Source organism: Bidens hawaiensis, unplaced genomic scaffold, assembly GCF_021521415.1.
Source record: "Bidens hawaiensis isolate Kalapana, Puna unplaced genomic scaffold, B.hawaiensis_p1.1 tig00048982_1, whole genome shotgun sequence".
NCBI lineage: Eukaryota > Viridiplantae > Streptophyta > Magnoliopsida > Asterales > Asteraceae > Bidens > Bidens hawaiensis.
In genome coordinates, this window is record NW_027498762.1 from 4,080 (window position 1) to 18,366 (window position 14,287).

General features: G+C 36.1%; 1 pseudogene across 1 annotated transcript; it reads left to right on the top strand.

Annotated features, from left to right (window-relative positions):
* Positions 1-6,220: 6,220 nt before the first annotated feature.
* LOC143597751 (putative ABC transporter B family member 8) lies at positions 6,221-13,966 on the top strand (annotated as a pseudogene). The gene is made up of 8 exons (XR_013146986.1): positions 6,221-6,460; positions 6,848-6,902; positions 7,007-7,185; positions 8,444-8,901; positions 9,134-9,674; positions 10,861-12,342; positions 12,407-12,822; positions 13,608-13,966. The product of XR_013146986.1 is annotated as a putative ABC transporter B family member 8 (transcript).
* Positions 13,967-14,287: the final 321 nt, after the last annotated feature.

A 14,287-nucleotide genomic window follows, 5' to 3' on the forward strand; every position in this document is an offset into this window, starting at 1 on the left:
AGCAAGGTCGTAACAATCAATACCAAAATTATACACCGCCTCCACCTAATGATCATGGGTATTATGAGTCAACTGATGCGTATGATAGTGATGGACCTGAGATGCCAACTTTTGTAAGTTACCAAGATGAGGAAAACTACTATTATGATGAGTACCCCCAACCGATATACAAAGAAGTCCCTCAATATTATAATCATGGTGGTACTTATCAAAGGAATTATCAGCAAGATCAAGAAGATTCCTTGGGTAACAATGAAGCGTCTATTAAAGACGTTATGGATTTTCTAAAGGAGATGAAGAGAGATCAAGAAGTTCATAATAAGGCTATAAATGAAAGGTTAGAGCTTCAAGAAACGTCTAATTCTACCTAAGATGAACTGATGAGTCAACTATTAGAAGAGGTGGCCGAAATTAAACGAGAACGAGAGAAGGTTGGCTAATGGTGTCGTGGTGGATGATGAAGTGATATATGAGGTTCAGGGACTTTCAGAGCACGAAGTGAAGGAAGAGGTTGTGGAAATTAATAGCGTACCAACTCCGTCAATTACTAATGAGGCAATGAATGTTGTGGTTGTGGATGAAGATGATGATATTAAGGGACACAATTCAGATCATTTAGGGCATGAAGTTGAAAGTTTAGACCCGGTTAAAGGCATATCAACTTTTGAAGAGCACGTGATTGAACCAGCCCAGGTGAATCCTTATTGTTCTCTTATAATAAGCACACCAATAAACAAAGTTAAGGGGGATGGTTCAAGTTCAAGGAAAAGGAAGGTGGGTTTGGAAGATCTTGAACAAAACATGATGAAATGGGCCCATATTGGTTCTACTAACGTGTCCACCACAAGGAAGAAAGTCTAGACACAACACCGTAACTACCGAGCATACACGGGGAATTCAGTGGGAAAATGCTCGGTTCGCCCCAGATAAACATTTGATGCTTTGAAGATAAGGAACGGTGCCCAGGCATATGTGGGAAATTCAAAAGGCAATTGATCAGGCATATGTGGGAAATTCAAAAGGCAATTGTGTGTTCACACAGGCCCGTATTGGTTCATCAGAGATGTTGACAATTGAAAAGGAAGCACAACCTTGGCATCTTAACTACCGAGCTTGCGTGGGAAATTCGGTAGGTAAATGTTCCATTAGACCACCATAACAGCCAAATGAGATAACGGTCTGGCTGAAAACCATAACAAAAACTTAGCGCTGACCGGGAGGCAACCCGACCTTTTGTTTTGTTTTTCTTTTTGCATTTTACTTTTCGTTTGTGTTTAGCAGTCATACTAAACCCTAAGTGTGGTGAAGTTCATGGTGGTCTAGTCATGATTTGGTGGAGCATATATTGTCACATCAAAGTTCAAGGAGTCTGGGTCAAGTTTGCAACAGTACTTATCAGCAGGACCCGTCTGACAAGAGAGATTCGAATCAGGTGCATGTGTCTCTTTCCTTTACTTTGGTTGTTAAAAGTTTTAAGCTCACGTGTACTACACTCAATTTTTAACAGTAAATTACATTGGGGACAATGTAAAGTTTAAGTGTGGGCATGCGGGATTGGAGTTGCAAAAGTGGAAAATGTTAAAAATGTCCCAAATTTAAAATTTTTGCCCACAATGGAAAATGATAGAAAAACTGGAACTATTTGTCAAAATATAATAAAATTATAATAACAAAATAAAAGTTTTAAAAATAAAATAAAAATTTTTAAAATAAAAATAAGCAAATAATAATAATAATATTAATAATAATAAAATAGCAATAACACACTTAATTTGAGAGTGTCGGTAGGCTCAGCCTTTAAGAATGAAATGACGGTTTGGTTGTTGGCTTAACTGAACTTTAAATTGCTTGATTTTAGTGGGAAACATCTTCGGGTTTTGTTTGTTTAGCTAAGCCTCTGTAAGGACTGGGATGAAAGGTCGAGCCATAATCAAGCCTTTTTGTTAGATTTGATCACCAAAAGAATTTTTTTTAAAAATATGAATAGACTATTGAACGATGCTTGGATAGGCTTAACGTTAGAGTATGCTAGATAGCTTGTGATATAAACATAACGAAAATACTTCTATTTTAAGTGGTTAACGCTTCATAGGTGTATGGTTTTATAACCTTAAATCCTGTATTGATGGGATGCTCTAGGGTTCGGAAACCATGGGTCTTTATGCGGTATATCATCTGGGTATTCATATCTCCTAAGTGGATTTATGAATATTAAAAGAGCTCAAAGAGCAAACCTCAGTTTATCTGCCAACTATAAGTCATTAAACATGATCATTACGTGCTTTTAAAGTACAATTACACTACTGACTTGATCATCCACACTGTTAGTCATGTGGGGTCCCCGTGCTCGCATCTCATTACCATTAAGAAACGGACCACACGGGACACGTCACATGTGACGTAGGCTGTCGCGGTCTACTCAAAAACAATTAATTTTAAGACTTAAATACCTATAACTAATACGGGTAAGTAAGGTCGTCTCCACTGGGACTCAAGGAAAAGTGCAAGTTTATTTAATTTATAACTAATTATTTAACCTAAGCGGACAGACGATGTCAAGCAGCTTTTAGAAAAAGATTTAATTAAAACTAATGATTACTTAAAAATATTTGTAAACAATATTGATTAAAAGTATTCATTCTAGGTTCGGGTTATGTGTTCCATACGTTAATCACAGATTCTCTCGTTTTTGGTGTTATAATAATTGCTAGTCCTATGGTTTGATTTTTGATGACAAACGATACCCTAACCGAATTGTTGACACAAATGAACTCGGACACCACAATTACCAATTCTATGTCTAGGATAATTAACTCAATGATAAGGTTTGATGATTATAGTTCAAGGACACAAAAGCCTAACCCTAAATGTTGATGAACAACCAAAAAAACGTTATACAAATCAATAATCACAAACACAACCTTTAATCAACCAAATAACTATTTAAGCAAGAAAAATCATATAAATTCAATCAAGCTATAACCATTAAGCATTAGAATCTGATCAAAACAGTACTTCACACCAAACCTTAGCCTAGAACGAACACACACGACTAGCCGGACATCGATATAATCGTTAAAGCACTTATCTTGATGAACATACGATCGTAGGACAAACCAGAAGCTTCGGGATGGCTGAAAATCGTCCTAGAGCACCTCTTCTGCCTCTGGAAGTCGTAATAATCCGAATGGGGAGGTTAAGGGGTTTATATAAGGCAAACCCTAATTTTTGCCGACTTTAAGCATCTTCGCTTATCGCGAAGATGTCCAGGCATGCTTCTTCGCGTATCGCGAAGGACAAACTAGTCGCGGCCGACATACTGCAACTTCGCGTATCGCGAAGTTGCCCTTCTTTGCATCTTCGCGTATCGCGAAGATGTAAAACTTCAGATTTTCATTTTTTTCTTTTCTTGAATGCCTCGTGATGCGTGCACGTCCAATTTCTCACTTCTCGATCTTCGTTCCAAGCCCGTAAATATCCTCGTTAAGCTCCATAGTTTCCAATATCCTGAAACACGTAAACAATGCTTGAAGTACCAATGTTCATTCGATTATTTAACTAAAATTAACTAATTAATATATAAAATAAACTAACTTTTACCCAACCATCAACAGGTAAGCCCTACAGATGAATTCGTGCATACTCACCCATGGAGATGGACTTTAGGGTGTTGCTTGATAACGGGGGTATGTCATGTAGTGGGGGCTATTTGCTAGTTAGTAACATAATTGTACCTTAATCGTATCTAATGGCCATTCTGGTAGACTATGATGCTTAAGTTTAGGTTTGGGTCGATAAAATATCCATGATTGTTTTAGCTATTACATATGGGGTTAAAAGGGTACACATGGTTGTGCATAATTTTGATCATCTAACTCTAAGGTTTAAGTCAAGTTGGGGTGGTCTGACTCGGTAAAACCATAATGAAGCATGGTAAGGCGGCTTCAGGGCTTTAATGTGTGGGTCTCGCTTAATCATATAAACTAATGAATTTGTCACACGTTATTTGTCCCGGTAAGTATTAGGGCATGGGTTTAAGTGGAAAGCAATATTGGCAATCGCGGTTTTTGTGTTATCTGTAATTAATAAAAATAACTTAAGTGTTTTTTAAAGACAGTTTTTGGTTCTGATTCCGTTGTAAATTTTTTCGGGACGAAAAAGGACAAGTGTGGGAATGTGATGTGTGGGTGAAATAATGTGATTTAAGTAAGTTATATCGTGTATTTTATGTGTTTATATGCCTTGGACACAATTACTTTGAGTGGTTTTACATTTACAGGTAAGTGGAGCTTAAAGGAGCTAAATTGGCGCATATGAGATGGAATGGAAATGAAGATTTTATTGCATGAAATGATAGAGAATTTGAAGACGAAGATATGGCCGAAAACGGTGCGTAAAACGGAGATATAACGAAGAAGTTATGGGCAAAACAGTGCGAGGGGGTCTATCACCGTAAGCAGGGGCGCTGATCAGGCAATTTTGGAAGAGAGGCCGCAAGTTGCGGTCTTACGACCACAAATAGCGGCCTAGTTCGTAAAAAGACGCAGATTTTAGGTTTTTGCCTCCATATATAAATATAACCTTAGGGTTACGAAGAGAAGACCTCTCCCAGCCGTTTTTGGGTATTAGGAAGCCATTTTCCACCATCCTAACACCTACCAATCACCACAATCATCCATGCTTTCATCATTCCACACTATAATCAAGCTATTCAAGATGGAGATGCAAGGCTAAAGCTTTTGTGACCATCTCCGGGAGTAGGGTTGTGTTTGTAAGCAAGACTTTTTGGTATTTAGAATCTTAATATTGGATGTTTGGTTGTGCATTCAACAGTTTTTCGTAATTGAATGTTTTATGATTTTATCAGTTAATTGGTTTGTGGTCATCAACTTTTAGGATTACGTTCTTAGAGTCATTGACCCGTTTATCTCTAGCCATTAAATCACTTACATTTATCAAACCCTAAAACTGGTAATCAGTTAGGTTATTATTCAACTAAGCCAATTGTTCATATTAAGTTCTGATGATAAGGGAGGTCAAATATCTAGTCTTTGTCTTTTGATTATAGGTGTAAGAAAACGAGTTTTCCAAATAAGTTTAATCAATTAGTCTAGTTGCTTCACAACCTGAAACCCGGAGTTTGGTTGCTTTTCTTTTAATTGTTTAAAACTAAATCAATATTTAATCTGCTTGACATCGTCTGTCCGCCTAGCATAATTATTTATTAAACATTAAGCTCGATTAGCATTTTCCACTGATTCCCTGTGGATTCGACACCTTATTTGCCCTTGCTAGTAAAGGTATTTTACAAATGTTTTTGATTGACCTTTCAACATCGATCAAGTAATAGTAAGTAAAGTATGAAATACGTATCTCCGGATGCGTATAAGTATAAAAGTGAAAGTATTGTATAATTAACTAGAGCTCACTCAACGTAGCTGACTTTAGTATGCACGCAGGTGAATAGAATGAGACAGCTTGCTTAGAGGGAGACACGTGGCAAATGAATGAAGACTGGGATCGAAGAGAAGAAGAATCACGTGTTATTTATGTTAAAAGTTAAAGACTTGTGCTATTTTGCTTAAAGTAAAGTACTTATATTTTGTAAGAATGACTGATTTTATATTCCGTGTATGGTTTTAATCAACTCCGATTATTGAACTATGTGAATGAGTAAATCCAACATGACGAATATAGGATTCCCGGGACCGGGGCTTTACACCGAGTGAGGAGGGGATATCAAGCTTCAATCGTTATCTTTATACTTAATAAGTAAAGTATAATCTTTATACCTGGTAAATAAGTGACTTGTTTTGTCGCACGTCATAATTTTATAAGTCCAATAATTTTTTTTTCTGCCTTTTCTTTTTCATCCATTACAAGTCTTTTCCCTAATTAAAAGTAGATATAGTAATTTCGTTGGATTGCGTGTGTTGGATTGCATTATGAGTAATAATTTCATAACATCTTGACATAAAAGGGACAAAGAAAATAAACGATTGATTTCAATAATTGAACAGATATTTTGGGATTCAACATTTAACAACCATTTTATTTTATCTCGTAACTTTTTTTAGCAACTTTTAATAACCATTTAATAGTCGAACCTACAAAAGATCCAACAAATATTCATCTATATCTATCTATACATGCACATGCAAAAATATTCAAACAAAGCAAAGGTTAGTTTCATATACATCTTCTTCTACTTGTTTTAAGAAGCCTTAGCTAAAGGATGAGTTCTCCTACAAAGTCCCCGGAGAAGAGGAAGTCAATAACGATAATATTTCGGTATGCCGATTGGTACGACAAATTGCTCATATTCTTGGGCACAGTTGGAGCCATTGGAGATGGAATGTCTTTAAGTGTTATCCTACATTTTATTATTCGTGTTTTTAATCATTTGGGTTATGGCAAAACTGCTCATAACCAAGATAACTTCATGAGTGAAATTGAAAAGGTTAGTTATATAAGCTAGCATACATTATATTCAAGAACATATTATTGTCACATCTTCTCTCTACAAAATTATGATTAAATTTACAAACTGATTATATTTGCTCATTTTGGAGTTTGAAAAGTTTTTCAATTTAAATTTTTTGTTACAATTTAATTTTGTTAACAAAACCCATATCTAGGGATGGTTTATTCCGTCGAAAGGTATTGTTTTTGTTAAGGATGACAGAGCCTAAAACACTTTATGAAAATAATAAGGTGTTTTGGTTGTCGTATCAAACTTGTTTAATATGGTTGTGCTCAAGGTGACATGTTTAATCTCGTTAATTAAACAGGTCGTGTAGAACTGACCAGCTTAACCGACTTCATTTATCTTTCTTTGTGTTTGTAGTGTAGCTGAGCTTTTATGAACATTGGATTAGGAGTTTTGGTGATGGCTTTTCTGGGTAAATATCTCTATTTACTTTTTGTGTTAACTTATTATATAACACACACATAAAACTGATAATGAGATACGTTTTTCGTTCTTTATGGGAATCATCATTTACAGAAGGGTATTGCTGGACTAAAGTTAGCGAACGACAAGTTTTGAAGATCCGATATAAGTATTTGGAGGCTATTTTGAGACAAGAAGTTGGGTTTTTTGATTCACAAGAAGCAACAACTTCAGAAATCATCAATAGCATTTCCAAAGACACCTCCCTCCTACAAGAAGTCCTTAGTGATAAGGTAATAACACAGGGTTCCTTATAAACAAGTTTCTTTGTGTTGTATTTATCTCAAACGCGCCAAATAAAACAGTGAGCTAAAAAAGATTGTTATGTTCATCTCATACATGATAGATTATGTTAATCTCAAATGGCCTGGATCATAGAGGCTGAGAGATAAAAGTGCGAGCATCAAACGAGTTGAACACGTGAAACATGCTAAAGTCCTCCAAAGTCTATTTTTAAATGTATTTGTTTTAATTTGTTATAGATAAAGACTCAAATTAGTTATCTACAAAATTTGCCAAAAGTAAGTGTTTTTGGGTTAATCCAGTCCGTCAAGGACGAATTGATATAGCTCACAAAACGTAAACACATGATAATTAATATTGAATAACTCTCAATATTATATAGAGGAAATATAACTCAAAAACCTATATTACACATAACTCGTCTTTCTCTAGATGAACCCTAACTCGGTTGCATCTCGTGTGTTCTTGATGAACCCTAACTCAGTTGCATCTCACACCTATCTATAATGTCTAACCATAACTCGATTTATATAGACTAACCTAACTTGTTAGTCAAGACATTACCAAATATAATAAAACCCTAATTACTACCCCATAAACTCATTACAACATTAGTGAATCCTACGGGCCTAATAGATCCAACTAATCACCTATACGTGACAGGATTAAGATGGAAATTACGTCCAACAGTCGAGCCATCATGTTTTTAACCCAAACTTTTCTTGATCCGTTACATGTTTTACCGTTGCCTCCGACAACGCTAACACATGTTACCACTAGCTTTCGCAACAAAAAGTAAACCAAGTTAACTCGTTTTAATACTTTGTCTTCTAAAATGACTTACTTCCATCCAATCTCATTTTTATCCGAACTTGTTTTGACCTAAACCATAGTGATATTTCTTAATTAAAATAACACGGTTTGACATGAACTCATTATTACCTGGAAAATGTAGAAAACAGACATTTTCTAACGGGGATAAAAAGAGGGCGTTTTCAAGGTTTTATTTGCTTGCTAAAATCTAGACATCTTAGCCGCATTGCTTATTTTCAAATCATGATAGACTATTTTGGACATGCCATTTAGTAAAAATGATGGGACAAAATGTTTATTTTCATGATTTCCCCTTATCACATGAACCCCTGTTGAGTTGACACCCAATCCAACCAACCGGCTCATTTTGTCAGGCTTAGTTAATTACGCATAACCATCATATATACTGATGTTTTGTTTGGCTATGTTGGGTAGGTGCCGGTGTTCTTGATGCACATATCAACGTTCTTATCAGGAATAGCATTTTGCGCGTACTGCTCATGGAGACTTGCACTAGTCGCTTTCCCGACACTAATATTCTTGATAATCCCAGGCCTGATCTATGGAAAATACCTCTTATATTTATCAAAAAAGTCGTTCCAAGAATATAGCAAGGCAAATAGTATCGTTGAACAAGCCTTTGCTTCTATAAAAACCGTGTATGCATTCACTGCTGTGAAGACTATTGCCAATAAGTACTCAACGATCTTGGACCGCACAACTGAAATGGGATTGAAGCAAGGCATTGCTAAAGGTCTTGCAGTTGGTAGTACGGGGCTTTCTTTCGCGATATGGGCTTTGATGGCATGGTATGGGAGCCGCCTAGTTATGTATAAAGGCGAAAGTGGAGGGCGAGTTTATGTAGCCGGGCTTTCTTTCATGTTGGGTGGATTGTAAGCACTTTTCTTCACTAAAACTCTCTCTTAAAAACATTTGTGTAAGTGTGTTGGTTCGGTTATACGCTAAAACTGAACCCATAACTAATATTTCAGTTTTTAGATTTTTGTAATCGATCTGTTTCAGTTGTTGGAGAAAAAGGTTTGCTTTGAACATAGTGGATTGATCGTAAATATAACTAACTAGTTAATCAATATATCTTTAACTCGAATAATGTTATATATGCAGATCACTTGGGACAGCCCTACCAGAACTAAAACACTTCACAGATGCATCAGTAGCAGCATCAAGGATATTCCACAGGATCGACCGAGTCCCAGAAATCGACAGTAACGACAACAATGGGCTTATACCCGACAAGATTAACGGTCACATCGAATTCAAAAGCATTGAGTTCACATATCCATCAAGGCCAAACAACATTATTCTCAAAGATTTTAACCTGAAAATTGAAGCGGGAAGTACCGTTGCACTAGTGGGTGCAAGCGGGAGTGGCAAATCCACCGCCATTGCTTTAATTCAAAGGTTTTATGATGCGGATCATGGTGTAATTATAATTGATGGGTTGGATATTAAGAAAATGCAGTTGAAATGGTTGAGATCACAAATGGGTTTGGTTAGCCAAGAGCATGCGTTGTTTGGAACATCGATTAAGGAAAATATAATGTTCGGAAAGATTGATGCAACCATGGATGAAGTAACCGTGGCTGCCATGGCCGCCAATGCTCATAACTTCATCTGCCAGCTTCCTGAGGGATATGAAACAAAGGTACACAAAAAGAACTCTCAGTCTAGATTTAAAAGAGCTAAGCCCCTTGTGAGCTACTTGATATTTGCTTGCTAAAAGGCAAAAGCTCAAACCAAGCTAGGCTTAAAAGAGCTCAAGCCTAAAATGACATGCTTGTTACATACATGAGGTTACACCCGAGCTTCACTTGTCAAGCTTAAGCTGGCTTGCGAGCTTAGACGAGTCTATTATTTATATAATTTGTAGTTAGCACATTACACACACACACACACACACATATATATATATATATAGGGAGAGGATCAAGAGAGAACTCCTTTTTAAAGAGAGAACTAATAAAGAAATATTTTTAATTTAATTAAAAAAAATATTTTTAAATTTCCGTTTTTGCCATTATTCTTATATTATGTTACCATTTACTCGAAAAATATAAAAGAAATAAAAAAAACTCGTTGTAGTGCACATATGCAATACATCGACTTTTTTTTATTGCATATGTACACTAGTGTGTATTTTGATATGTGCAATAATGTTGAATAGCATATATGTAATTTTTGTATTGTATTAGTGCAATAGTGTTATATTATATACAAAAATACCCAAAAAAACAATATAGTGCATATGTGCGTTAGTGTTGTATTGCGTACATGCGATAGTTTGTTTCGAGTAGAATTATTAGTGTTTATATTTGCATATATTCAATAGTGTGTATTGTATAATACAATTGTGTTGTATAATGCAATTGTATTGTATTATATGCAATAAAACACTATCGTATATATGTAATACACATTAGTGCACATACGCATTACATCGCCTGTTTTTTGTTTTTTTGTTTTTTTTTTGTTTTTTAGGAACAATATCATCTTATTAGGAGGAAAGAAAAAAAAAATCGCAAATTATTTTTTATTTAAAAATAGTTTTTATTAGTTCTCTAGTTCTCTCTAGATCCCACCCCTATATATATATATATAATTTGTAGTTGGCACATATATATCTATAAAATAATTATTATTATATATAAATCAAGATAAACATTACTAAACAATATATATATATATATATATATATATATAATAATAATTATAAGTACTATTAAATAATAAATAATAGACGAGCCGAGCTCGAGCCTAGGAAAACTCTAGCTTAGCTTGTCTACACCAAACTTAATCGCTCCGTTTTAGTAACAAGTTTATTGATTTTGAAGGTTGGAGAAAGAGGAGCGCTTTTATCGGGTGGACAGAAACAGCGAATCGCTATCGCTCGTGCGATCATCAAGAACCCAGTGATCCTTCTTTTAGATGAGGCTACAAGTGCACTTGATTCAGAATCTGAAAAGTTAGTTCAAACTGCTCTTGATCAAGCTTCAATGGGAAGGACAACATTGGTTGTTGCACATAAGCTCGCCACGATACGAAATGCAGACATGATTGCTGTTATGAGTGACGGTAGTGTAATCGAACAAGGTTCACATAATGATTTGATTAATAGCAACATTGGTCATTATGCTCGGTTAGTTAAACTTCAAAGGCAATGTAGCTCGTTTAACGAATATGAGAATAGTAATAGTAATACTAATACCCCAATGACGGCAAGAACTAGTGCTTCAAGATTAAGCACTACTAAATCGAGCCCGGCCTTTTTCAATTCACCAAAGATTTGTCACGATTCAAATTCGTTATCTAAATCGAGCCTGTTACCCCCACCATCATTTTCCCGTCTCCTTTTGTTAACCTCTCCAGAGTGGCGGCAAGGTGTGGTCGGTAGCCTTGCTGCTGCTGTGTTCGGGGCAGTGAACCCGTTTTATGCTTTGACAATTGGCGGGATGATTTCAGCTTTTTTCCTAACGGATCATGAAGAAATGAAGGCACGGATTAGAACTTCTTCAATAATATTTTGTTCGCTTTCGGTCATCTCAATTCTTGTTAATCTTTTGCAACATTATAACTTTGCTTACATGGGTGAACAATTAACCAAAAGGGTAAGATTAAAATTGCTTGAGAAAATCCTAACGTTTGAACCGGCTTGGTTTGACGATGAACAAAATGGCAGTGGGGCATTGTGCTCTAGGTTAAGTCATGAGGCTACAATGGTTACGTCACTTGTGGCAGACCGAATGTCGTTACTAATCCAAACAAGCTCAGGTGTCTTGATCGCGATGGTTATAGGTCTAGTCGTGGCCTGGAAGCTTGCACTTGTGATGCTCGCTGTCCAGCCCCTCACCATTCTTTGTTTCTATGCAAGAAAAGTATTGTTGTCGACGATGTCGTCTAACTTTATCAAGTGTCAAAATCAAAGTACTCAGATTGCTGTTGAGGCTGTTTATAATCATAGAATCGTGACATCGTTTGGGAGTTTAGGGATTATTCTTCAAATGTTTGATAAGGCTCAAGATGGCCCGAGGCGGGAGGCGAGAAAGAAGGCATGGTTAGCTGGAATAGGGATCGGTTTGGCTCAAGGGTTAATTTCTATATGTTGGGCTCTGGATTTTTGGTATGGTGGGAAACTGGTTAATGATGGGGAGATATCACCTGGGGATGTTTTCAAGACTTTCTTTGTATTAATAAGTACTGGCAAAGTTATAGCTGATGCTGGAAGCATGACTTCGGATATAGCTAAAGGGTCGACAGCCGTTGCTTCAGTTTTCTCCATCTTTGATCGCCAATCGTTAATCTCAAGCAATGCTCATGTAAGTAACCTGTCAATCTTTCTTGATTTTTTATGCTTTTAATGTTCATATCACACATTTATAGGAAGGAAGCGAATCTGGTGGAGCGAAGTTGGAGAAACTAAGTGGTAGAATAGAAACAGTAAAGGTTGATTTCTCGTACCCAACTAGACCGGACACCCCAATCTTGCGAGAATTTTGTCTAGAAGTGAAGCCGGGGTCGAGTATTGGATTGGTTGGAAAAAGCGGGTGTGGGAAGTCCACAGTGATCGCGTTGATCCAAAGATTCTACGATGTGGATAGAGGCGCAGTGAAGGTTGATCGAGTGGACATACGAATGCTAAACATAGAATGGTACAGAAAGCATATGGCACTTGTTAGCCAAGAGCCTGTGTTCTATTCGGGTACCTTTCGGGATAATATTATGTTTGGAAAGATGGATGCTTCGGAAAGTGAGTTGATTGAGGCTGCTAAAGCGGCAAATGCTCATACTTTCATCTCGTAAGTATAGCATCTTCATTTCATTTCCTGTTCTTTTCTCTCCACTTCTTACGTAAGAAAAAGAAAACAAGAAGGAAAAACGAACTCGAGAACATAATTTTTCTTTGGCTTCCTCCCAAATACTTTCACTTGAGGCTGCTAAACTATACATGGGAACTCAAATTAAGGTTAATAAAAAATCGTTTTTTTGACATGGAGGTAGAAATGGTCAAATGGCAATGATACGGGTATAGGACAGTTATTGGTAATCCTGGCCTTATACCTGGTTGTAGAATCATATCACATACATGACCTAAACGATCAAGTTTAGTTAGATACAGTTTTGGGTCGTAACCACAAACATGCTTTGCTAAAAGGTTTGTTTGTGTCTATTTGGCGTGTTCGCAGGTTAAGCTGTTTGTCGCATTTGTTTTTAACTTTTAGAAAAGTGCTTTATATATATTAACTTAAAACTGTTGCCTATTTCTATCCAAAATTTATAACTTCAAAAATAAATTGGCAGAGAATTAATTAAATTCTTCAAATAATAATAATAATAATAATAAATAAATAAAAATAATATGTTATTTTAGAATTTCAAATCATTAATATGTAACAAAAAAGCTAAATATCTTTTCTCTTTCAGATTAAACAAGTTGTGTTAGTGTCAACTTGTGAATGCGATTGTTGCATTCGTGTTGATGTGACGCTTTAGGTTCATGCAGGGTCCGACCGGCCAACAAGCGAACATGTCTCATTTAGTAGTGTTACGAATTACGATCATCATTATTTTCTATGATTTGTAGATCACTTAAAGATGGATACGACACTGAGTGTGGTGAAAGAGGTGTTCAACTCTCAGGAGGACAAAAACAAAGGATTTCGATTGCTAGAGCAATAATGCGAGACCCAATAATATTACTATTGGATGAGGCAACAAGTGCGCTAGATGTCCAGTCAGAGCATGTTGTTCAAGAGGCATTGGATAAGATTATGGTTGGAAGGACAACTATTGTGGTGGCACATAGGCTAAACACAATTCGAAACCTTGATTCAATTGCGTTTGTTTCAGAAGGAAAGGTGGTGGAGCAAGGCACTTATGATCAACTCAAGAACATGCAAGGCGCGTTCTTCCAACTAGCTAATATTCAGAAAGCATAAGTGTTATCCTAATTAATTACACGACCCCACGTAGTGTAAATAGTTTTAAGTATGTTTAAGTCATACTTAAACATGTATGTATAGTATATGGGTTAGAGTGTCAACTTGTCAAGTTTGTAACCGTAAAAACACGTGTTTGTATCTTGTTGTTCTTGAAAGGTTGCAACCTTAATCATCAAACTTTTTGGTGATCTATAAATAGGGGCAACATCAGAACGTTTAATCAATCAATCCAAGTTCAAGTTATTCAATCAAGATTGCTATTCAAATTATCATTGTTCTTTATCAGTTCATTATAAAAGATCCAGATTGGGCCAACAATTGG